The following is a 25,125-nucleotide window of genomic DNA, read 5'->3' as shown; positions in this document are numbered from 1 at the left end:
GGATCAAAAACGGCATTCCCACATCCCCAAATGCGCTACCTAGGAGATACACTCCTGAAGAGTCTTTGGCGCTGTTATAGATCTCGGGTTATCGAAGGATATATATAATATATTGCGTGAGTCATTATTGCAACATAATGCCGATATTTTCCCTGGATACAAACAAATCACTCAAGCCAAGAAAGAAGCAGTTCCTCCAGGAGCCAAAATAACCGAAGTATCAGCTGAAGTTGAGCTCCAAAACTTAATGGATCATACGTCTATGCGACTCTTGAAAAGTTTTTTCTGAAGAGAAGTTGAAATCACTGCCAAAAAACCTAACATTGATAAATAAATGGGGCTGTGATGGATCATCATGATAAAGCGCGTATAAAACAAGTAAGGAAGGTTAAGTTCGGGTGTAACCGAACATTACATACTCAGTTGAGAGCTATGGTGACATGCGTATCAAATGGAAGGTATTAAAGAGTATTTTAAGAGGGAGTGGGCCATAGTTCTATAGGTGGACGCCGTTTCGAGATATCGCCATAAAGGTGGATCAGGGTTGACTCTAGAATGCGTTTGTACGATACGGGTATGAAATGAAAGGTGTTAATGAGTATTTTAAAAGGGAGTAATCCTTAGTTCCATAGGTGGACGCCGTTTCGAGATATCGCCATAAAGGTGGACCAGGGGTGACCCTAGAATTTGTTTGTACAATATGGGCATCAAACGCATGGTGTTAATGAGTATTTTAAAAGGGAGTGGGCCTTAGTTCTATAGGTGGATGCCGTTTCGAAATATCGCCATAAAAGTGGACCAGGGGTGACTCTAGAATGTGTTTGTACGATATGGGTATCAAATTAAAGGTATTAATGAGGGTTTAAAAGGGAGTGGTGGTTGTTGTATAGGTGGTCGCCTTTTCCAGATATCGCCATAAAGGTGGACCAGGGGTGACCCTAGAATTTGTTTGTACAATACGGGTATCAAAAGAAAGGTGTTAATGAGTATTTTAAAAGGGAGTAATCCTTAGTTCCATAGGTGGACGCCGTTTTGAGATATCGCCATAAAGGTGGACCAGGGGTGACCCTAGAATATGTTTGTACAATATGGGCATCAAACGAAAGGTGTTATTTTAAAAGGGAGTGGGCCTTAGTTCTATAGGTGGACACCGTTTCGAAATATCGCCACAAAGGTGGACCAGGGGTGACTATAGAATGTGTTTGTACGATATGGGTATCAAATTAAAGGTATTAATAAGGGTTTTAAAAGGGAGTGGTGGTTGTTGTATTGGTGGTCGCATTTTCGAGATATCGCCATAAATATGGACCAGGGGTGACCCTAGAATTTGTTTGTACAACATGGGTATCAAAAGAAAGGTGTTAATGAGTATTTTAAAAGGGAGTAATCCTTAGTTCCATAGGTGGACGCCGTTTTGAGATATCGCCATAAAGGTGGACCAGGGGTGACCCTAGAATATGTTTGTACAATATGGGCATCAAACGAAAGGTGTTATTTTAAAAGGGAGTGGGCCTTAGTTCTATAGGTGGACGCCCTTTCGAGATATCGCCATAAAGGTGGGCCAGGGGTGACTCTAGACTTTGTTTGTGCGATATGGGCATCAAATGAAAGGTGCTAATGAGTACTTTTAAAAGGGAGTGGGCCTTCGTTCTATAGGTGTTCGCCTTTTCGAGATATCGCCATAAAGGTGGACCAGGGGTGACTTTAGAATATGTTTGTACGATATGGGTATCAAATGAAAGGTGTTAATGAGTATTTTAAAAGGGCGTGGGGCTTAGTTCTATAGGTGGACGCCTTTTCGATATATCGCCATAACGGTGGACCAGGGTGACTCTAGAATGAGTTTGTACGATATGGGTATCAAATTAAAGGCATTAATGAGAGTTTTAAAAGGGGGTGGTGGTAGTTGTATATGTGAAGGCGTTTTCCAGATATCGACCAAAATGTGGACCAGGGTGACCCAGAACATTATCTGTTGGATACCGCTAATTTATTTATATATGTAATACCTGCCAAGATATTAAGGGTTTTTTATTTCGCCCTGCAGAAATTTTTCATTTTCTTCTACATAATATGGTAGGTGTCACAACCATTTTATAAGGTATTTTCTAAACTTATATTTCGCGTCTATAAAACAATCCAATTACCTTACCATGTTTCATCCCTTTTTTCGTATTTGGTATAGAATTATGGCATTTTTTTCATTTTTCGTAATTTTCTATATCGAAAAAGTGGGCGTGGTCATAGTCGGATTTCGTTCATTTTTCATACCAAGATAAAGTGAGTTCAAGTAATCACGTGAACTCAGTTCATTAAAGATATGTCGATTTTTGCTCAAGTTATCGTGTTAAACGCCATGCGGAAGGACAGACGGACGACTGTGTATAAAAACTGGGCGTGGCATTAACCGATTCCGCCCATTTTCACAGAAAACAGTTAACGTCATAAAATCTATGCACCTGCCAAATTTCAAAAGGATTGGTTAATTTTTGTTCGACTTATGACGTTAAAAGTATCCTAGACAATTTAAATGAAAAAGGGCGGAGCCACGCCCATTTTTAAATTTTATTTTATTTTTGTATTTTGTTGCACCACATCATTACTGGAGTTGAATGTTGACATAATTTACTTATATACTGCAAAGATATTAAATTTTTTGTTAAAATTTTACTTTAAAAAAATTTTTTTTTTAAAAGTGGGCGTGGTCCTTCTCCGATTTTGCAAATTTTTAATAAGCGTACATATAGTAATAGCAGTAACGTTCCTGCCAAATTTCATCATGATATCTTCAACGACTGCCAAATTACAGCTTGCACAAATTTTAAATTACCTTCTTTTAAAAGAGGGCGGTGCCACGCCCATTGTCCAAAATTTTACTAATTTTCTATTCTGCGTCATACGTTCAACTCATCTACCAAGTTTCGTCGCTTTATCTGTCTTTTGTAATGAATTATCGTACTTTTTCGGTTTTCGAAATTTTCGATATCGAAAAAGTGGGCGTGGTTATAGTCCGATATCGTTCATTTTAAATAGCGATCTGAGATGAGTGCTCAGGAACCTACATACCAAATTTCATCAAGATACCTCAAAATTTACTCAAGTTATCGTGTTAACGGACGGACGGACGGACGGACGGACATGGCTCAATCAAATTTTTTTTCGATCCTGATTATTTTGATATATGGAAGTCTATATCTATCTCGATTCCTTTATATATGTACAACCAACCGTTATCCAATCAAACTTAATATACTCTGTGAGCTCTGCTCAACTGAGTATAAAAAGAATAAATGTAGACGATGGAACGATTACAGGTGGTAATATATTTATGGCTTCTATTGTTCCCCTCCGTTTAAAAGATGAAGCTTCAGAATATTGGAAAAATCCACGGCCGTCATCAGTTAAATGGTGCCGGCCGATATTATTTAAATAAACATAAATAAATTACAAAAGATATAGAAGTACTAACGCTTTGTGTGTACTTTTGTGAGCCCACGAAAGGGCTCTGGAGCATAGAATTCTGCTATAGTACCATGCTTTGCTAGTTAATCTGCGTATTCATTACCTTCATGTCCCTGATGTCGTGGAACCAATCCTAACAAAATCTTGTTTTTGGCTTCCTGGTCATTAAGGATTTCATTTCAGTCATCCACTAGTTTGGATGTAAGAAGTCAACCTAATGTAAACACACGCAAGTCATTTTCTGTCAAAAATGTCTCATGCACGTACAACTTGTATGAGAGCAACCGAAATTGAATTTGCTGCTTGAAAACCTAACTCGATTTCCAATTTTTTTTCTGCGTGACATTTTAGGTTTGACGTTTGCATACATGTTTTACATTGTCGCAACGCATGCTTGTTTCGGTTAGGGTAAAAAACGCCGGTTATTTGCGTGCGCTAAAAAACGCAGTGCGGTTTTATTAGGTTGGCTTGTAACTGTGTAGGATTGCAAGGCACGTAGGGCCGCCTAGCTGTCCGACATAATTTAGATGCACTTCGACATGAAATATATAAAAATAATGTTTTAGAACTTAAAAATTAAATTCCTACCAATAACTGTCATATAAAAAATGTCTATACATTAGAAATGTCATTTCATTTAAAAAAAAAAGAACACGAAATTGCGAAAACAGTTCTTTTATTCGATCCCTGCTCTATTTAAGTATGTAGATGTCGCTGCTTTTGTTATTTAATATTATATGAGCTGTGCTCACTACCCACCAACCAACAAAATGCTATAAAATAGTTGAATAAGACAGTTGTTGCGTGCAATCGTAATCATCTTAGGTGTTGACGCCATTAATGGTGTTGCCATATTTTACTACTTGAAGAAGTTAAGCGTCACCGCAATCGTAATGCTGTAACGCGATAAGTTACCTAAAACGAAATGAAGTGCCGAAGCATGCAAGTGTGAGCTGTAAAGAATCAGAAGTAAATAAAAAAGAAGCAAAAAAGCGACAACATAACAAACAATAATAACAGTAATAATGTTAAAGAAAACCAACATTGCAAAGCAAATAAGAAGTTCAGCGGAAAACTTTTAAATGAACGATGCGAGCAGTGCAGTGCATCGCATAGCATACAACCTGAAGTGAATTTAGCGCCATAATCGAAAGTTAGTGGTGAGTGAGTGAGTAAGTGTGGTGCATCTGTTACCGGCGCATTTGTTGTGCAACATAAAGTTTGTGGTACATAATAATGGGAAAAGTTTTATGCATCTGCTGCAGGCATTGTGTTCCCTTAAATATGTTTTCGTTTCACTTTTTTTTATTTCCAAGCGTTGTATGTTTCCTAGTTTGTCGTGCGTTTGTTGTCCAATGCCACAATATTTGTGGGTCTTATAGCGCATATTAAAGTTCTAAGAAAGCTGTTGTAATCAAAAATTTAGTAAGTTGTTAAATGGTGATTAAACTGTTTCAAATTTCATAAATGTGTTAATATCTTCAAACGCAGCGGAAAGTATCGCTGGGTTTGGTTAGGTTGGAATCGGTGGCAGCTGTGCTAAGCTAATTGGATGTAGCTCACGTATATCTGATATCTTGTAACCCTCCATGAAACTAGGGTAGCTGGCGTTGCCCATAATATGTAGCTGCACCACAAAGATTCAAAGTGGGCAATGCTCTGTCAACGCTCGAAACACCATTGATGGACCAGAGTTTTGTAATGAAAACCCTACGTAAAGGAGATATAAACCTGACAAGGGCGGTGTCAGCAGAACTACATCACAATCAGCATTCAACGCTATCTCGCAAGTTCCTGCTCAAGTTAAGAGATCAGCTTGAAAATTTCCATTGATGTCGTTCAGTTTTAAAGCTCAGCGTTAAAATAACAGTTTGACTAGCCATCACCTCATTTTTTCATTGCTGTATCTCGTCGAAAGCTTATATTTTCAAAAGCAAGCTACCAGGGTTCAGCGGAGTTACAAAATTTCAATGAGCATCAACCGCGTGAAAATATCTATTGATATTGTTATAGCTGGGCCCCCAGTTTTTGACAGCGGCAACACAAGCCAGCACAAGCTTTGTTATCTCTGTCTTCTGTATGAAACTTTAACGTCAATCTTTTTGGATACAGGGTTTTGTACATCCACGTGAGTTTACAGCTATTCCGGAGGACTTGGAACACCTTCATTTCGTTTTTAAATATTTGACTACGAAGAAGACGGCGAGGACAACGACATTTCAGTCATTGCATTTGAGGTATTGAAATAGTTCGTATATGACCACAGCCCAGAGGAGGGAGAAAGTACACCTACCTACAGCTTTCCCTTCTCACCCTTCATTCCATAGATGCAGGCAAAATCCCCTCTTATCGCCACGAGCCTTGTGGCAGGCTGTTTTTCTTTCGCTGAGATGCAAGAGAAGCTGGTTTTGAGTTGTGGCGAGTAAAATTGCAAAATGTTCTCATAGGGCAAACAAAAGATTAACTTGGGATAGTTTTTTGCAGGCGCCTTGTTTTCAGCGTCAGACTTTTGGATTTAACTTTTCTCCCTTGCCCAGGTAACGCTCCGAGTGCCATTTTCATGCAGTTTCTTCCGGAACTAGTTGTTAATGGCCGCTGTCAGATTACTTGATACCATAGTCAAGTCACTTGGATTAGTTGATGAATCTGCTGATATCTTTTACTTGTTACTTGTGGATCTCTCTCTTGTACCTATGAGGACATGGATACCAATTTCGCCTGACCTACCGCACATGTGAGAATGTTGTTCCACAGAAAGTTTGGGTCTAGATAGGATCGACCTTATTTGGATTTCCAAAAGCTTTACAATTATATTTAGTGTCGTAGAGTTAAGGCTTTTAACGCATCTTTGCAATAGAAATACAGTGCTATCTCAGTTTCTACTTGCGTCTGAAACTACCAGGTTTCCCTCCCTGAGCTCTGGCTTCAGCAGTAGGCCGGTTTGTGTCAATTAGTGGGGATTGTTGGGCTTTTTGATCACACTCATCCGTACTGGCTTACACGCTCGAGCTGGCGCAATGGCACCTTCAGCTCGGAAAAGTAGCATGCAATTTCTGGAGGCGGTAGTACCCAGCGTCGAAGCCAGTACTTTTAGTAAGCCGGCTGTATGGGATATTTAGGGCATATTTAACTGCTCGTCGCAGCTATCTGGGGGAAAGGGAAGGGTGCAGTTTCCTGAATGTAGGCTCTGCTTGACCCTGGACTATCTGAGTGGTATCCTCAGCCTTAAGCCCATAGGTATATGAATCTGTAGTCTTGAGAGAAAACTTCAGAAAATCATCACTAAAACGATAGTTCTCATATTTTATATAATAATTATTGAATTTTTGCTCACATGCTGTAAATACATACATGTTTATTTTGACGGGAATGGATTCCCACCCCATTTAGTTTTGCCATCTTTATGCATATAAGGCGGCGCGCCGCAATGCTAAAATAGTCTGATTTCTCTCAAAATGGCATCTCTATCTCCGCGCATATTTTTTAATAGGCATACATATTCAATTAGTTTTATAGGTCAGGTTTAACAACCAGCACATACACTCTTATATCTATAAATATAGCCAATATAAGCCTAAGGAACGATATTCGTTTACACTTAACTGCCTTCACGCGCGTCTAGTTGCCCTCATTTTCCAGCACTTATTTTGCACATTCTTCAACCAACCATCCAGCTTTGAAATCACACATTCATCTTCCTTTTAACAGTCCAGTACGTACCTTAGTGCTCGGCTTAAAAGGCACATCACCTTAACCATATCGCTTTTACTCACTTTCGATCAGTAGAACGTTGATAAAAATCCTTTCATTGCTTCATCTAAAAATGCAAGGGCGTGAGATGAAACAAGTAAGGGTGTCTAAGTTCGGTTATAACCGAACATTATATACTCAGCGTGAGTTTCAATTTTACAGTTCATATCAGATAAATTACTTTTTCGAATAGTGTTAGGAGGGATTTCTTTTTTTTTAATGCTCTAGAAATATTGTGTAATGCTTGATCGAAATAGAGGCGTGTCACCACATTTAAAAAAAAATCTCCCACTTTCCTCTTACAATGAAATTTGGTATGTGAAATATTATTGATATAAAATTATTTTTCGCTAGAATATAGCTTATTATTCTAGTCTACGATCCTTTTAGACATCTTTAGTAAAAAGTGGGCGTGGCCTTTAGCCGATCCAGCACATTTTCACTAGAAATATTTCCTGCTATAAGGAAAGTATGCATCCCCTATTTTATTACGATATGTTAATTTTTCTTCTTATGGCTCCCGAAACATAGAAAATTGCTTGGTCATAAAATGGCGGTGCCACGCCCATTTTCAAATATTTTAAATTTTTATTTTTTTGTTATAGCTTACTTACTTACTTACTTAATTGGCGCTTAACCGTCTAAACGGTTATGGCCGTCCAAAAAGGCGCGCCAGTCGCTCCTTCGCTCCGCCAACAGGCGCCAATTGGTCACATCAAGGGATTTTAAACCGTTTTCCACCTGGTCCTTCCAACGGAGTGGGGCCGCTCCCTACCTCTGCTTCCATAGGCGGGTTCCGATAGAAACACTTTCTTGGCCGGAGCATCATCATTCATTCGCATAACATGGCCTTGCCAGCGCAGCCCCTGCGTTTTAATTTGCTGGACTATGTTGATGTCTGCGTATAGCTCGTACAGCTCATCATTAAATCTTCTTCGGTACTCGTCATCGCCAACGCGTAGAGGTCCATAAATCTTTCGAAAAACTTTTCTCTCGAACACTCCCAAAGCCGCTTCATCTGCTGTTGTCATGGTCCATGCTTCTGCCCCATATAGCGGGACGGGTACGATAAGTGACTTGTAGAGTATGATTTTCGTTCGCCAAGAGAGGACTTTATTTATTGGCAAGATTGATTCTTCGCTGGATTTCAGTGCTGATGTTGTTGCTAGTGTTGATGCTGGTTCCCAAATAAACGAATTCTTTTACTATTTCGAAATAATGCTTGCCAACAGTAGCGTGGTTGCCAAGGCGCGTATGCGCTGAATCTTTGCTCGATGACAGCAGGTACATCGTTTTGTCGTCATTCACCATCAAACCCATCTTTACCGCTTCTTTTTTCAGTTTGGAGTAAGCATAACTAACAGCGCGAGTGTTTAGGCCGATGATATCAATGTCATCAGCATATGCCAGTAATTGCACGCTTTTATAGAATATAGTTCCAGTGCGGTTAAGTTCTGCAGTTCTGTAGTATAATTTTCTCCAGCATCAAATTAAAGAAATCGCACGATAGGAGGTTACCCTGTCTGAAACCTCGTTTAGTTTCGAACGGCTCGGAGAGGTCCTTCCCAATTGTGACTGAACTGGTGGTGTTGCTCAACGTTATTTTGCACAGCCGTATAAGTTTTGCGGGGAAACCAAATTCAGACATAGCGGCATATAGGCAGCTCCTTTTCGTGCTGTCGGAGGCGGCTTTAAAGTCGACGAAGAGGTGATGTGCGTCGATTCTCTTTTCACGGGCTTTTTCCAAGATTTGGCGCATTGTGAAAATCTGGTCGATGGTAGAATTACCAGGTCTGAAGCCGCACTGATAAGGTCCAATCAGCCGGTTCACGGTGGGCTTCAATCTTTCGCACAATACACTTGAAAGGACCTTATATGCGACATTAAGAAGGCTGATTCCACGATAGTTGGTGCATTTTGCAGTATCCCCCTTCTTGTGGACTGGGAAAAGAACACTTAAATTCCAACCGTCGGGCATGCACTCGTCCGCCCATATTTTGCCAAGAAGCTGCTGCATGCGCCTTACCAACTCCTCGCCGTACTTGAATAACTCCGCAGGCAATCGATCAGCGCCCACGGCCTTGTTGTTTCTCCATCTGGTTATTGCAACTCTAACTTCGTCATTATCGGGCGGGGGGACATATATTCCATCATCATCGATTGCGGGATCGTGTTCTTCATCTCTGCGCGGTGAATTGCTACCCCAATTTAGGAGAGCAGAGAAGTATTCCCTCCATAATCTAAGCACTCTCTGGACATCAGTTACAAGGTCGCCGTTTTCATTCCTACAGGAGTTTGCCCCGGTCTTAAAACCTTCCGTTTGTCGCCGTATTTTTTGGTAGAATTTTCGGCCGTTACTCCTGGTGGCTAGCAGCTCAAGCTCCTCGCACTCACGCCTTTCTGCTTCTACTTTTTTCTTCCTGAAAAGGCGTCTCGCTTCCCTTTTCAACTCACGATAGCGTTCACACACACCTCTTGTCGCACTCGCTTTTAACGTAGCCCTGTAGGCAGCGTCTTTTCTTTCGGTTGCAACGCGGCATTCTTCATCGTACCAGTTTTTTTTTTCATGGCCGCCTGTAACCAATTTTTTCCTCGGCGGCAGTACGAAGTGCTATGGAGATATGCTCGCACTGCTCCTGTATTCCCTAAGGATGAGTTGTGCTCTCAGAGAGCAGGTGTGAGAGTCGAGTTGCGAAATCATTGACAGTCTGTTGTGATTGAAGCTTTTCGACGTCTAGCTTTCCTCGTGTTTTTTGTTCCTTGGTTTTAGCCGCGTTGAGGCGGGTGCATATATTGGCTGCAACGAGATAATGGTCCAAGTCGATGTTAGGTCCTCGGATCGTGCGCACATCTAAAACACTGGAGGCATGCCGTCCGTCCATCACAACGTTATCGATCTGATTGCGAGTATTTCGATCAGGAGGCAGCCATGTAATTTGATGTATCTTTTTATGCATGAACTTTGTGCTGGATATGACCATGTTTCGAGCACCGGCAAAGTCAATCAGCCTCAGTCCGTTAGGAGAAGTTTCATTGCGTAGGCTGAACTTTCCGACTTTAGGGCTAAAAACACCTTCTTTGCCCACCCTGGCGTTAAAGTCGCCAATCACGACTTGTATATCATGACGGGGGCAGCGCTCGTATATGCGTTCTAATTTTTTATAAAAAGTGTCTTTCACCTCATCCTCTTTCTCCTCTGTCGGCCCATGGGCGAAGATGGATGATATATTAAAAAATTTTGCTTTTATTCGGATAGCGGCGAGACGCTCGTCCACAGGCGTGAACGCGAGCACTTGGCGACAAAGTCTCTCTCCCACCACGAATCCGACGCCGAAACTGCGCTTATTCGTATGGCCACTCCAATAGATGTCACAATTTTTGATCTTCTTTCTTCCTTGCTTCGTCCAACGCATTTCTTGGATGGCGGTGATGTCAGATTTTGCTTTGACGAAGACATCAACCAGCCGGGTATCTGCACCAATCCCATTCAGGGATCGGACGTTCCAGGTGCATGCCCTCAATTCATTGTCCTTCAAACGTTTGCCATGGTCATCATCAATAGAGGGTGTATTTATCCGAGGCTTGTTGTTATATTTCATTGGAGTATGGTTTTACGTGGCGGGTCCCAAGCCCAGCGCACAGCTCCGCGAGGGTGAAAATATTACTTGCACGTTTATATAGCGAGCCGCTTGCTCCAAGACAGACGCCCGCTTGCAGCCGCACCTAGAGGTGTACAGACGCTCCCGATGAAATCTCCCCCGGCTAGCCCTTAAACCGATTATGTCAGAGTGGCCTAGCCAAGTTGTCGCCTTCTTACATTAGCTCACCGCTAAACGGATGTTTAGCGGCTACCCAGAGGATACTTGGCCGCAAGAGACCGGCAGTAGTGAGCTACTTGAACCGCGTTCAAAAGAATCGCTCTGGACATTCCCAGGTGAATGGCGGTCAGAAGCTTTCCCCACTTTCGTGGACTTCTACACACGGCTCCACCCTGCTATAGCTACACTTGAAAAAGGAAACACCATTCATATAAAGCTCTTTTTTGCATCATCCACGACTCTTTTAAAAATCTTTTTTATAAAAGAGGGCGTGGTCCTTAACTTATTTCGCTAATATTTCTTTCGAAACATTTTTTATAGTAGAGGCACCTCTCTGTCGAATTTTTTGATGTAGGCTTTACGGTTTTTAATCTATGATTAATAATATTTGTAAAATTGATTTTATCACAAGTGGGCAGTGCCACGCCCATTCTAAAAAATTTTTAAAATTTGGATCAAGAGTTCCAATATCAGTCCACACATCAAATTTCAAGACCCTAGGGTTATTATTTACTAAATAATCAGGTTTCCTTTTGTACATATTGTAACGAATTTAGTGCAATTCCTCTTATTTGCAACCTTCTACTAACGTTCAAATCACTAAACTGTTGAATAAATAACTCCAATATTAAATAATGCAAAAATGGTCTTTATTAGACTACTTGAAAATAGCACTTATACTTCGCAACTGATAGCTTGCTTAAACCAAACTGATTGTCGTGCCTCAACTGTTGCTGCTTTTTATATTGTTTGGTTTCCTCGTTGAAATATTTCTAGGCGCTTCTATTTCTAGAATTTACTAGTTAGTTATCAGCTATAAATTTCTCAGCTATAATTACAGATGCACGATTTTATAACTTCTCTCATAGCCCATGCGAGTGTATATGTGAGTGATACTTGCACAAATGATTGCATACTTTTGGGAGTATCTCAGATATATGCATGTGTTTGTGCGTTATTCTCCGCTGCTCGTATGGACATATGGGTAGACATAATGATTTATTTTTTGATGTGCATACGAGTCACTGCTTAGTATCGGCTTAGAGATGATAGTATCCCTTAGTGTTACTAATATTCGTCACAATATGTAAAATATGTACGTGGCAATCATCCGATTTCGCTCGTTTTGAAGAGCGATGGGAGATGAGTGCCAAGGAACCCATATACCAAATTCCAATAAGATATTTTAATATTTACGCATTTTGATGCATGGAAGTCTATATAAATTTCGATTCGTTCACGATCAACCGTTACTAAAGTTAATAAACTCTGTGCGCAAAGCACGCTGAGTATAAAAATTCCGGATGCGTTATAACGGTAGCCAGAAGTCAGAAAGTGCCTGTGATACAAATTTCAAGCCTTGCATTAACGTGACGCTCTGCCAATGAAGTTTCCTTGCATCCTCGTTAACAATTTACTGTTCCTTCATTCGCCACTTTAACGCGTTTTTACAACTAGTTTACGTAATTTACGCTGTTCTTGCATGTAGGGGTTGTTGTGTAGTTCTTGGGCTTCATTTATATATGTATATACCTTTTAGAGGTTTACGCCGATCACTTTATCGGCGGCGGCGGCGTAGGCGGCGCACCGGTGTACGCCGGTGTTCTGACTTGAAAAGCTTGATTTTTCTATTTAAAAAAATAATATTTAGGAAAGGTTTTGTTTATATGTATTTAAGGAAATCAACGTGTTGGACATTTCGGAAAGATCTGGGGTTTTTGCATCAAAATCTCGCAGACCGTTCAAAAATTTTCAGGACTAGCTCCCTGCAAAGGGATTGTCCCTCGTTCGCTTGCTCCAGAGAGGCTTCGAACCTAATCCCGGTCTTTGGAATTGGTACTGCAACGTCTGCTGAAAAGAAATAGAGATACATAAAATAGTCACACTTTTGCTTGTATATCTCGTGCAAAGCGTAGTTTCACCTACAGTTAACTCCTAATAATCGTCGCGAACACAATTTCTTTAAATCATAAAGGCGACTTAGGGTTGCTATTAATGGTCTATTAATACTCATGACTCTCGTGGCACAGGGAGCCTCCAGTTTTCTCGGCTGTTTTTAAGAGCTACGATTCCCGATGTCCGAACAGTAGGAATCCCTACCACCAGTCGCTACCACGTCTCCTAAGCCTCACACCATATGCCAGTACAGAAGCTATAGGACTGCGACTTCGCGCTCATACCTTCGTCGACGTCACTTTCCTAAAAGCTCTAGGTGTGGCTCCGCAGACTTTCCAACGGATGCTTTTGTCGCGCTATGCTGCCGAGCTAACAAGAGAAACACCTTGAAACGTTAGGGAGTGACTATTCGGCCAAGGATGCCGCCCTCGAAATCATAAGCAGTCTAAGTGGATGTCATTGCCTAAAATATGGGTGAAAATCGTATAATCCTCGGCGCATCTACATAATAAAAATTTTACAAGGATCCTGGATAAAATTTTTAAAATGTAGACCAAAAATTGCAGACGTTTGTGTTCACAACATTGATTTCAATAGTCTTCGTTAAATCAAATTTAGAACGAAAGTCGACGGATTTTAAGTTGAAAGTTGTTAACTACTGTTTTCCGGCCTTACGATATAGGAGCTCATTATGGATAACCGCGTAGCTTCAGTTTTCAGACAAGTTCGACTGTCCACTACGTTAGGGTAGTATCACACACGGTCATTAGTTCCACTGTCTTGGGAAAGCTTTTGCTTCAGCACTTTGAGTGTTCTTGCGAAGGACAAAGCCTCACCTGATAGATATATGTGCCTACGTATTCACATTTGTAAAAGGAGCCGTAACGTGTAGGTGATATTTAAACTTGGTTGGCTATAATCAATGTGATTCACTCCAAGGGACTAGTTTTGGATAGGGCCGCCAACTTTAGGGAATATCAAACCGGGAGACTTGGGTGTTGAAGGAAGAAGTGTGAAAATCAAAATTAACATTTCAGACGCTATTGTATAGTTTCGCAAATAAACAACAAATGTTAGAATGCAAAACTTACTGATTTTTCAAACCGTTCTCATAAGTACATATATCCTCAACATAAGTATGAGGTAAGAATAATTTCAAAGGAGTGTTTATGCCCCTAGAACCTACTAAAGGATTTTTCATCACTGATTTCGCTTATTCTTGAGGACAATTTAAAAACATGTTCGCCTTGGGTCATTTGATTTGAATTAATTGTTCATTATTAATTTTTTCAAAAATGCAATGTGAGCATATATTTATTATATAACTTTTCTTTTAGTGTTTTGTTTTAATAACTTGCTGAATTGGGTGATGCAAAGTCCGTATTAAGCTGACATCGAAAGCGCCTGTTATTTTAAATAACTTTTGAATAGTTATAAAGAGTTAAATTTCGCAATTAGTTGCTTATAACTGGCAGTGATGCGTATCCGTTGATACCACTTTCGACCATATCCAACCAATTTTCGACATAAACAATAAATGGCCTAAACAAACTTAAACGAGTAGAAAATATAGTAACGCGCCGGACGCCGCGCCGCCGCGCCGATATTTTTAACATTCGGCGGCGGCGTGCAAAAAACGACCAAAATCGGCGGCGGCGGCGGCGTATATCTCTAATACCTTTACGCACTGACGTCTTTTCATTTTTTTACCATTTCCCCCACCATTTTATCGTATGCTTCCCTTGCCTTTTTCGCATGAAGTTGTGTCGGTTTATTTTACCTTTTTCCTCTATCGCTCCTTTGATGTTGTCTACGCTGTCAATAGCAAAATCCTTCCAATGTTATGATTTCATTTTATTTAATTTCGTTTTATAAAATTTAATAGCCACACTAAAATGTAACATAAGCAGCTGCTATTGGCAGTGAGCGCGCGTATAACTTGTTTCGCCTTTTAGCGCTCAAACTCCAGGTTGTTGCCACCTTTCCTCGACATTAATAAAATCTTTAGCAAATTTTCTGTCATTTACCTTTCGTACACACATATAACATACATGTACATGTATATGTAGGTATATATGTATGTATAACGAGCGAGCATACCACATATGTTAACAGCTCAATAACTACCGTTATAACGTATATACAGTTGGGAAATATTGCATGTAGTAAAATGAAAAGGGGTGAGTAGTTCAACTTTTAGTGTAGTAATGTGAACAGAATTTGTAGCAACTTTACTAGAAAACTAATAAAATCAAACAGGGTTTAGGCGACCTTTAATCAATTAGTCAGAAAGTTGTATTTTATGATATTTACATTGCTAAGTTTCTGTATTTTTGTTCAAAACTTTTCCGTACTCGCTTTGCTGTTTCTTCTTCTGACTGCATATCTCTCTGGTGCCATGGAAGACTATCAAGTTTCATTTCAAGCTCGAAACGCTCGCACATACGAGAGCTTAGTCGCTGACCACGGGACTACGCCATGTAGTACGATGCAGATGTAGGTAATAAACCAACTTTTATTACCAAAAACCATTAATAGGTTACTGGCCTCAATATTTGTAGCGAAAGCGTTTATGGGTGGGTCAAAAAATTGCATGTTCTTGAGGAACATTCTTTCTCAGACCACCGGTAGATTGAAGTAATGTTAGAGCTTTTCGTTGAGCAGTCCATTGCGAAACGTAACCCACGTAATACAAAATAGGAACAACGTAATGAGCTTTTAGGAAGAGAACTACCAGCACTGCCCTCACAAAGTCCCTCATCAACGGAGGAGCTGGAGGTTCTGGTAGCAAATTCTCATTAAAAATAAATAAATGTAAGGCGCGATAACCTCCGAAGAGATCTAAGGCCGAGCTTGTCTTCCAATTTGCGTCGTGCTCCTCTTGATTTTCCCTACAAATTGGCCGGACGGGACCTACATATTTTATGCCGACTCCGAACGGCATCTGCAAGGCAGATGAGATTTCACTGAGAGCTTTTCATGGCAGATATACACCCGAAGCGCTTTCCAAACACTGCCGAATGGCTTAGAAAAATGTTCTTCTAATTGAAAAACCTTATTTCTAAAATTTTGATGTTGTTTTGCCCGGGGTGTGAACCCAGGGCATACGGTGTGGTAGACGGAGCACGCTACCGTCACAACACGGTAGCCACCAAATTCTCATTGGCACTCTCAAATGCCCTGGAACAGGCTTGTCTAATGCCAAAACCACGCGGTAAGCGTAAACCTCATTGGTGGTCCCATGATTTAGACTTTCTTCGTAAGTCCCGTAGAGAACAGTTTAACAAAGCCAAATGCCTCAAAGGACCTACAAAAAAGTCCTGGAACAAGCGAAGAGAACTTCGTGGAGAAATTTCTCCACCGGAGTCGAAAGTGTCGGCGACACATCAAGGCTACGGTGCATGTTTTCTAAGACGCAAACAGCTATTAGTTTTCTGTGGAGACCAAATGGTACCTGAACCAACACATAAAGGGAAACCCTAGCTGCTATTGGACACACATTTCCCGGGAAACATGGTCAATGTAACTGAAGTACCTGCAGCAAACCAGGCTGTAAATATTCCCATCACTGAGGAAAGGGTTAGGTGGTCAGTTAAAAGTTTTAAACATTTTAAGGCTGCTGGACCAGACGGGAATATCTCCGCTCGACTTATTTACTCTTTGGAGTTATCAGCCAAATGGCTGTGGCATATATACCGCTTGCTTGGCTCTAAACTATATTCCGTGTGCATGGAGGAGCGCCACTGTCATATTCATTCCAAAGCAGGCATACCCTCTCAATACGAGCCGAAGGACTACAGACATATCAATCTTTCATCCTGCGTACATCGACCCTAGAGACGATAACAAGCGATTTCCTCACTAACAATATTGATAGGAACCGCATTTCTGACTATCAATACGCGTACACCAAAGGGAAACCTGCGGAGACTACGATACACAGCCTAGTACCTACTATCGAAACACCCTTGTTCGAAAACGATTATTGCCTTGTGGCCTTCATAGACATTGAAGGAGCATTCAACAATATAAGTTCAGACGCCGTTAACAAAGCTTGACCACCAACCAGAAACAGCTGCCAGATCACTACAACTTTTTTCGGACGGAAGTAAAAGCGGAAGTATTAGCCGTAACCAAAGCAATAGAAAAATACTGGAAGAAAATAGCTTAAACTACAGCCGTGTCAACTTTTATAGTGACAGCCAAACAGCAGTTAAAGCAATAATCTCGCAAAGCACGGCATCTAAAAGTGTGCTAGAGTGTAAGCGGTTCCTGGAAAGAATTCGGATAAGGAGAAATATACATCTATATTGAGTATCAATGCATATTTGAATAGATGGAAATTAATAAGCGGACGAACCAGCTAAAAAAGTGCATCCCTCGATGCTGGCTACGTGGGCATCCCAATTAGATTGGGCGAGATTAAGAGTAGGTGAGAAATGCACATCATCGATCAAGGGGGCTGTAAAAGTGACGAAAATGCTTGAATGGCTTAGCATCTTAGACTAACAAAGTTACTCCTGTCATCTAAAATAGAGGAATTCAGACTCATGATGGGTATTCTGATTGGACACTGCCTTCTGCCGTCACATCCCTTTAAATTAGGCTTGGTCAGTAATGGCAGATGTAGAAAGTGCGGGTTGGAGGAGGAAACGATCGATACGTTTTAGGCTCATGCGCTGCGCTTGGCAGGCTAAGACTCCAGCTATTGGATGTATCACTCCTGCCAGATCTTGAAGCAGCAAGTGGCATAGGTCCGTGAAAGCTTCTAGTATTTTCCAAGAGGACGAAGTTATTTTATCATGCTACGCACTCATTCAATCTATGTGAGGTTCTCATCAAACAGAACTCAGACTAATTAAGCTGTGTGTTAAACCACTTTGAATTCAGTTTATATGCAACTAGTACGATTGACTGCTGGGTAGGTACGTTTGAAAGCAATACGATCTTTACATAAAACATTTGTATCTAAAACAATTAAAATTTATATAAAGGGAAGCCACATAGTTTGCAAATGTTATTTAAAGATAGATTATCGCTACTGACAATATGGCAGAAAATTTCAATTACAAATTTTACAAAAAAAAAATTAATTTGTAGTTTAAACGAATATCAAAGTAGCAAAACACTTTGCACATCAAAGTTCGGTTAACAACGAAGTTAATGTAACAAGTATACACCGACTCGTTTCACTGTAGGGCCAAGAATTAAAGGGTATCTGTAGCGCGGAGCGACAACACAGGTAAAGGTGAGAAGGGGTTTACAAATGTGTGTTCTTTCTCCCCTGCTTCAGGACCTTTCGAGTACAGGCTGCCAACTGGTCGCTAATGCCGATGATCTGGTAATTATTATCAGAGGTAAATTTTTGAATACACAGAAGAACATTTTACAGTGCTGCCTGTATGTCCTGATCATGAAGTCCATAACATGCTTATTAGCTGTCAACCCCAGGAAAACAGAGCTCGTTCTTTTACGTCAGAGATTTTGTTGGGGGAGTACGCAGGTGTTGTCTTACAGGGTTAAGAAACTATTCTTATCAGCAAACTGTCTTGGAAGCTTGTTGCTGAGGACATGGCTACGAAGAGTTTAGTTGCCATGTACTGCTTTCAATTGGCAATTGGCAAAAGTCGAAAACTCACTCCAAGGATGTTACATTGGCTGTTCTATATGCTGGTCAAGCTAACTATCTTCTATGGCGTTCTGGTGAAGAGCGCTGGTGGCAGTGCAGCGAATGGCGATGGTTGAAATAAGCGCCGCAGCATTGACCTGCAATACGGTTTCATGACGCAGGATATAAGCTTAATAATTACGCCCCATCAACCATTCTGACCATATTCGGCTTATTCTCTGGAAAAACGAACTACTCTGCGCTGGCTTCCGCCCCTGTCGCCACATTAAATACTCATATTCCCTGAAAGGAGGAATGAAGTGGGGAATTAAAATGGAATTGGTGTCTGGTGAACATTCTCTTGGACGATTCCAGGCTGTGAGCACGGATGGCCACAGTGAGGTTGACGACTGCTGGGGATTTTATTTCTACTCAGACGCCATACCATAAAGTCAATTTAAACTCAACGGTCCAGCCTTTGCGGAAGAAGTTTTCAAGATCGATGTGTACCTACCTTATTCCTACCTTTAGATATCGCTGCCTTGCAGAGAGTCGATTCGCTCCACCCAAATAGACCACAATGCTTTCTGTAACGACAATGTGTCTAACCTATCACCATTAGTTCATTCCATTCAGAAGCTTCTAAGCATACACATCGGCTAAAACAACTGAAAGTACTCAGAGTTCACATCCGTAACATGAATAGTTAGAAATTACACATTTATAAACATCAGCACTTAAATGCATTCCTACTTACGAATACATACATGCACACTTATTGAATCCTACACACATACTTACAACCGCTAGTTACGAATGCTCAAATGCAATAGGTGCCCTTTAACCTCATCCTAAGAGACCAATACTGTCTGTCAACAAAGTTTCATTTGTATGCCGCTCTCTTTGTGGGTCAATCACTGGCGTATTCACGGTCCTTAGAGCAAAAGAAAATATAAAAACAAAAACAATTGTCAAAACTGAGTAAATACTATCAGTCAGCAATGTAGAGAAAGTCAAATTAAGTCGCTCAATATAACCTTCCCACATGTTATACAAAAAGGCTTGTGTGAGAGATACACATACATATAAATATAGTTCAGCTTTCCACAAATAAGTTCCACAGCCTTGAGTAGATGTGCTACACTCAAAAATGAAAATGTGCACAAATGGAAGTTGAGTTACAAATTATTGCAAAAAAATGAAATTTTCAATTGCGCAAACTCGCTGCTCGCAATGTCGGCATGGAAATTCGAATGCGTTCCACAAACCATTTTAGTACGCTCTACGGCGCTATTATAAATTAGTATGGTATTTACTCATAAGCTCTACACCGTTTTTCAGCTCAAATGTAGAGCAATCACATACATATAAACGTACGAGTTTTAAGGGCACTTGCGTTCCACATCTTATAAATCTCTCAAATGCAGTACGTATGTAAGGACGCGCCTAAACATGCGACTCTTTGAACATTTATTGCAAATTTCTTTTATGATCCACTTACAATCCACATACATTCCACACCAAAAATTACACTACTTTAATCTACTTGATTTCTTTGAAAGCTATACACGTAAATTATGTACGTACTTTCGCTAACCTTTCTTTTCTTTTTCTTTTTTCTTGGGCATCTAATGTCGGGTTGAAAGTCAATGCGGAGAAGACGGATATGGTCTTGTTTACAAAGAGGTACAAGGTCCCAAATTGGACCAGGCCTAAGTTAGGGGGGTGACCTTACAGGAAAAACCTTGCACAAAATATTTAGGAATCATCCTAGACAGTAAGCTGTCATGGAAACTCAACGTGGAGGAGATGGTCAAGAAGGCCTCAACGGCACTCTATGCATATAAAAGCATGTTGGGGTGTACGTGGGGCCTATCGCCCTCTCTTTTTCATTGGGTTTTTATAGCGATTGTAAGCCCTATTCTATACTATGGAGTTCTTGTTTGGTGGAAAGCCACACAAAAAACAACATACCTCAAAAAATTAGAGGGGGTGTGCAGACTATCGATGCTTAGCATTACGGGAGCCCTGAAAACAACCCCGACGGCTGCACGTTATGCCATTTTGCACATCCCACCTGTAGACTTGGTAGCAAAGATCAAAGCGTTAACGACCGCAACCAGGCTCGGTGCTTCGGGGCAGCTTGAGCGCCGACCATATGGCCATAGTAGTATAGCGTCCTCAGTCACAATACGAACAGACTACATGATTCCCTACCTGCACTTTGAGAGAGATCTTAAGGCCACAATAGAGGTGGACGGTTGGCGCAAGGGTGCAAAATGGCGGACGAGGCGATACATGTGTACACCGATGGTTCCAAAATAGTGGAAGGAGTAGGGTCTGCGGTATACTGCGCTGATCCGGAATTAAGCAGATCCTACAGGCTGCCGGATTACTGTAGCGTTTTCCAAGCGGAAATATTAGCCGTAACCAAAGCAGTAGAAACCCTGGAAGAGAATAGCTTAAGCTGCAACCGTGTTAGCTTTTATATTGACAGTCAAGCAGCACTTAAGGCAATAATATCGCATAGCACACCATCTAAATGCACGTTAGAGTGTAAGCACTCTCTGGAGAGAATCGGGACAGGGAGAAGCATACATCTACATTGGGTCCCAGGGCATATGGGAATAGATGGGAATGAAAAAGCGGACGAACTAGCTAAAAAGGGCGCATCCCTTGATGCTTGCTCCGTAGATGTCCCAATTAGATTGGGCGAGATTAAGTGAAGGCGAAATGTGCACATGATCGACCAAGCGGGAAAGGCGTGGGTTCAAGCGCGGGGCTGTAAAGTGTCGAAGATTATGTGTAGGTCTTACAACCTTAGACTAACACAGTTTCTCCTATCATTAAAAAGAGAGGACTGTGGACTCATGACGGGTATTCTGACTGGACACTGCCTTCTGGCGTCACATGCCTTTAAACTAGGCTTGGTCAGTGATAGCAGATGTAGGAAGTGCGGGTTGGAGGAGGAAACGATCGAGCACGTTCTGTGCTCGTACCCTGCACTTGCCAGGCTAAGACTCCAGCTATTAGGAGTGATACAGCTGTCAGATCTAGAAGCAGCAAGTGGCTTAAGTCCTAGGAAGCTTCTAGTATTTGCCAAGAGGACGGAGTTATTTTATAACATAGGTCCTGGTTTTTGATAGGGTTTTTCAGTTTGGTCATTAAAACAAACTTCTGGTAACACTACGGACTCAATCAGTCTATGTGAGGTCCTCATGGACCGGCCAGTTCAACCTACCTACCTTCGCTAACCTTTGTGTTTGTCAAAGCCAAAATAGTCCTTTGCTGTACTTGTGTTCATTATTTCTCTGTTTCTATCATTTCATTTTGATTTTATTTCCTGTCCTCTTTTTCACTCAAACTGTTGGCAATACTGCTATAACACTATGCAGTGTTAAGAGCTCTCAAGTATTGCTTGCATTGTCCTCATCGTCTTAATAACTCCCTCAACTGTCCCTTTGACTGTCATTAATTAACATAATTAGTCCTTTTGGTCACTTTGAATACCTTTTTTTTTCCTTTTTTTCTATAAAATTTTTTGTGCGTTAGTTGAACTTTCACTATATACTTCCTCTTGGCACTTTATCACAGCTTATCAAAGCAGTGCAAAATGGACACAAAACGTTCCGCAATAAACTAAAGCAATAACAATAATTAGGCTGGTTGTGTTAAGTGAACGTGAAAATAATAGTAATAATTGGATGGCCTGTTGAGCTGATCCATTGAATCTGTAGAGATTTTTGGGAAGGGCATGTGACAAAATGATATGTTTATGAGCTCTTCATGCATGGAGATGTAGAGTTGATATGGTGCAAGACGTTTATGATGGGCCATTAGAAGTTATGTATGTCAGGCCATGTATGTAGGAGGCCTATTTTTTTTCAATTTCTTTCTCCCAACACAATGATTTCCTCTACTTCCTGTGCTACTAAATACAGGTGTCTATAGGAAAACTCTCCTAGCCACAGCTATTCGCGTTGCATGACCTACATAGTTCATTATTGAGCCTCTCTTGCTACACACTCCTGGCGTCACAGGAAGATAATTTGCCTGGTCCACTTAATTCCAACATAAACCTGAGGGAGCTGATAATGGCGCTTAGAGTCAGCAGAGTCAGACAAACTAATGATATACACCGTCCCTCCTATCATAATAATAATTCTTCAGGATTTGGTAAGACCTGAAGGCTTTATTTTGTTAATTTTCTGGTAGGTGGACAGGAACGATGTTCCGTCATCCCTTGCTTGTCTCAGCCTTTAGGGTCGAAAATGTATATACCAGAACTGAAGTCACACTGATAAAATAATCAAATTTACGGTAGATAAAGACCATTATGCTATAGTAAGCGAGCTGGATCCACAGAAGCTTTCGACGGGGTATTACCATTCTAAGATCATCATGTTTTAGCGATGGAATGTATTTTCCATTGCCTAGAATGGGGGTATCGGTCTCGTGAACTCTCTCGCTAACAATGAGAAGAAGTAATAAAATAACGCACATATACACCACATGTTACTGCACTCGTTTTCAGCGTTGTTGTTGTTATTGTTGTAGCGGTAAGGACACTCCCTGAAGGCCTTGTGGAGTGTTATAGATGTTAATGGTCCTTTGCCGGATGCAGATTCGGTACGTTCCGGTAACAAGCACCATAAAGGTACTAGCCTGACCATCTCGGGAACGATTTGGTATGACCACATTAAAACTTCTAGGCCAAACCGCCCTCCCATCCCCTAGATCGATCAGCAGTTCAGGGTCGCAGAGCCTTGGCTGTTAATGAAAAAAATTCACCACGGGTAGGTGAGGTTGACAATTGAGCTGGAGAAGCTGTATATTGCGCTGGCAACCCCTTGACAGGGTTGCGCTACACAATCCCTTGAATCCTTTATGCAGCGTATTTCCTTATTGTACAAATTGTTTTTGTATACCAGTAGGAAACCTTTGCTGTTGCTGTCGGAGATTTCTTTCAGTCAACAGTTGTGACAGACGAGTAGAGAACACATTCAATTTTCCCTTTTGTGGCCAGAGGCGGGTACGTATCTTGGTGATGGAACAAGTCTAAATATTTTGCACGTAGTCTGCATACATGGAGAACATTAGTAATTCAATGAAAATACAGCTATTCGGCTTTGCGTATCTTTTATTCTGCAATCTGAGAGCACAGATTGTCATACTTCGCAGCACGGTTAAGCACGTACGTACAGGTTAACCTCAACCCGTAAGGAGATGTTGTATCGTGTAAGCTGAATTTCTTTACAATTTTCCAGCTTGGTTGTAAAGTCGTCAAGCATTATTTTGAGGTCACGTTGGGACAGTCGTCGTTTGTTTTTTTAGTTTCTAAACTCTTTGTAGTTCTTATCAACGTCGGACGAATTATCTATTGGTGCGCGGGCGCATAGGAAGAGTTGGCACTCCACTGCCTACTCGTGGACATGTACAATGCTAATGTGGATAAAAGCGAGGTCAGTCTAAGCTCAGCACCCGAAGGGGATGCCGATCTCCTGAGCGTCTCTAGCTCTGGCTGTATACTGGTGCTACCATCGGTATGCCTTTAAAGTGCATGTTTTCCTGAAGCAAACGCGTTGGCTTACGTTGCCCCATTGGTGCAACTCCAGACGCACCTATCTTTCTGACCACGCAACTTGCTGTTGGTTCCCTGCTACTCCACCGATGCCGCCTCCTCTACTTTCCTCCGCTCAACCATTGGTCGCCCGCTATTATACCGCCATTCTTTTGCTATCGTCTCGCTGCTACGGTTAGTCTCTCCGCTATTCAGCCGTTTCTATACGCTTCTTTACGTCGCCCCCTACTATCACGCCCATCTGTTGTCGGTCACCCATTATCCTGCCTTAGAAGTAATCTTCGACGCTATTCGCTCTAATCCGGCCATCGTTAACCGACAACGAAGTCATCGCTACTCAACTCCTGGTACAAAAAGCTGTTGCCCTCTTAACACCTGAAGTCATGTTTGTATATGTATTCGAGCTTAACACTTTAATACGGCGTTGTTTTTCAGTGGCGGTTTTGTGAGAATTCTACATGGTCTTGGATTTCCTGCGTCCTATTTCAGCTTGGTGTGACCAATAGGCACCGGTTGGCAGAGAGAAGGAGCGACTGGCGCGCCTTGTTGGATGGCCATAACCGTTTAAACGGTTAAGCGCCAATTAAGTATGTAAGTAATTTCAGCCTTGGACAAAAACCAACTCATGTTCTTTTTACTACCTTTATATTAAGTCCCTTTGATGTTTGTCCCCTCATTTCCATACGAATTTTTGACCAACGGAAAAGTCTTTTTCGGTAACTTCCCGTTGAGCTACACACTTGATACTTAGAACATAGTTCAGATCTGGGGGACATTACAATGTAAGTGAAAAAAATCCGCTAGGTGGCGCACGGATCGAGATGTACAGAAAATTGATTTTTCAAAGGTAATTTTGAGGTAGAGCGCGTGTTTAAATTTTAAATAATCAATTAGTTAATCCCAGGTACGTGGTTTGCTTAAATGGAAAGATTGCGCTCCACCTTTATAGTTTTAAATCCCAAAATTCTTTTACAAGAGCTATTGCTAAAGTTTTTTAGTCAAAATTAAAT

General features: G+C 41.2%; 1 long non-coding RNA gene across 1 annotated transcript in view; it reads left to right on the top strand.

The window, feature by feature from the left end:
• The first annotated feature begins 4,400 nt into the window (after positions 1-4,400).
• LOC137239686 (uncharacterized) overlaps positions 4,401-25,125 on the top strand; it is a 92,160-nt gene continuing 71,435 nt past the window's right edge. Inside the window, exon 1 of the long non-coding RNA XR_010949455.1 lies at positions 4,401-4,622. This is a non-coding gene — a long non-coding RNA (uncharacterized lncRNA). The remainder of the gene's footprint in view (positions 4,623-25,125) is intronic.

This window comes from Eurosta solidaginis, chromosome 1 (assembly GCF_040869045.1).
Source record: "Eurosta solidaginis isolate ZX-2024a chromosome 1, ASM4086904v1, whole genome shotgun sequence".
Classification (NCBI taxonomy): domain Eukaryota; kingdom Metazoa; phylum Arthropoda; class Insecta; order Diptera; family Tephritidae; genus Eurosta; species Eurosta solidaginis.
The sequence above is the reverse complement of the archived record's forward strand: the minus strand, read 5'-3'. Positions and strand labels throughout refer to the sequence as shown.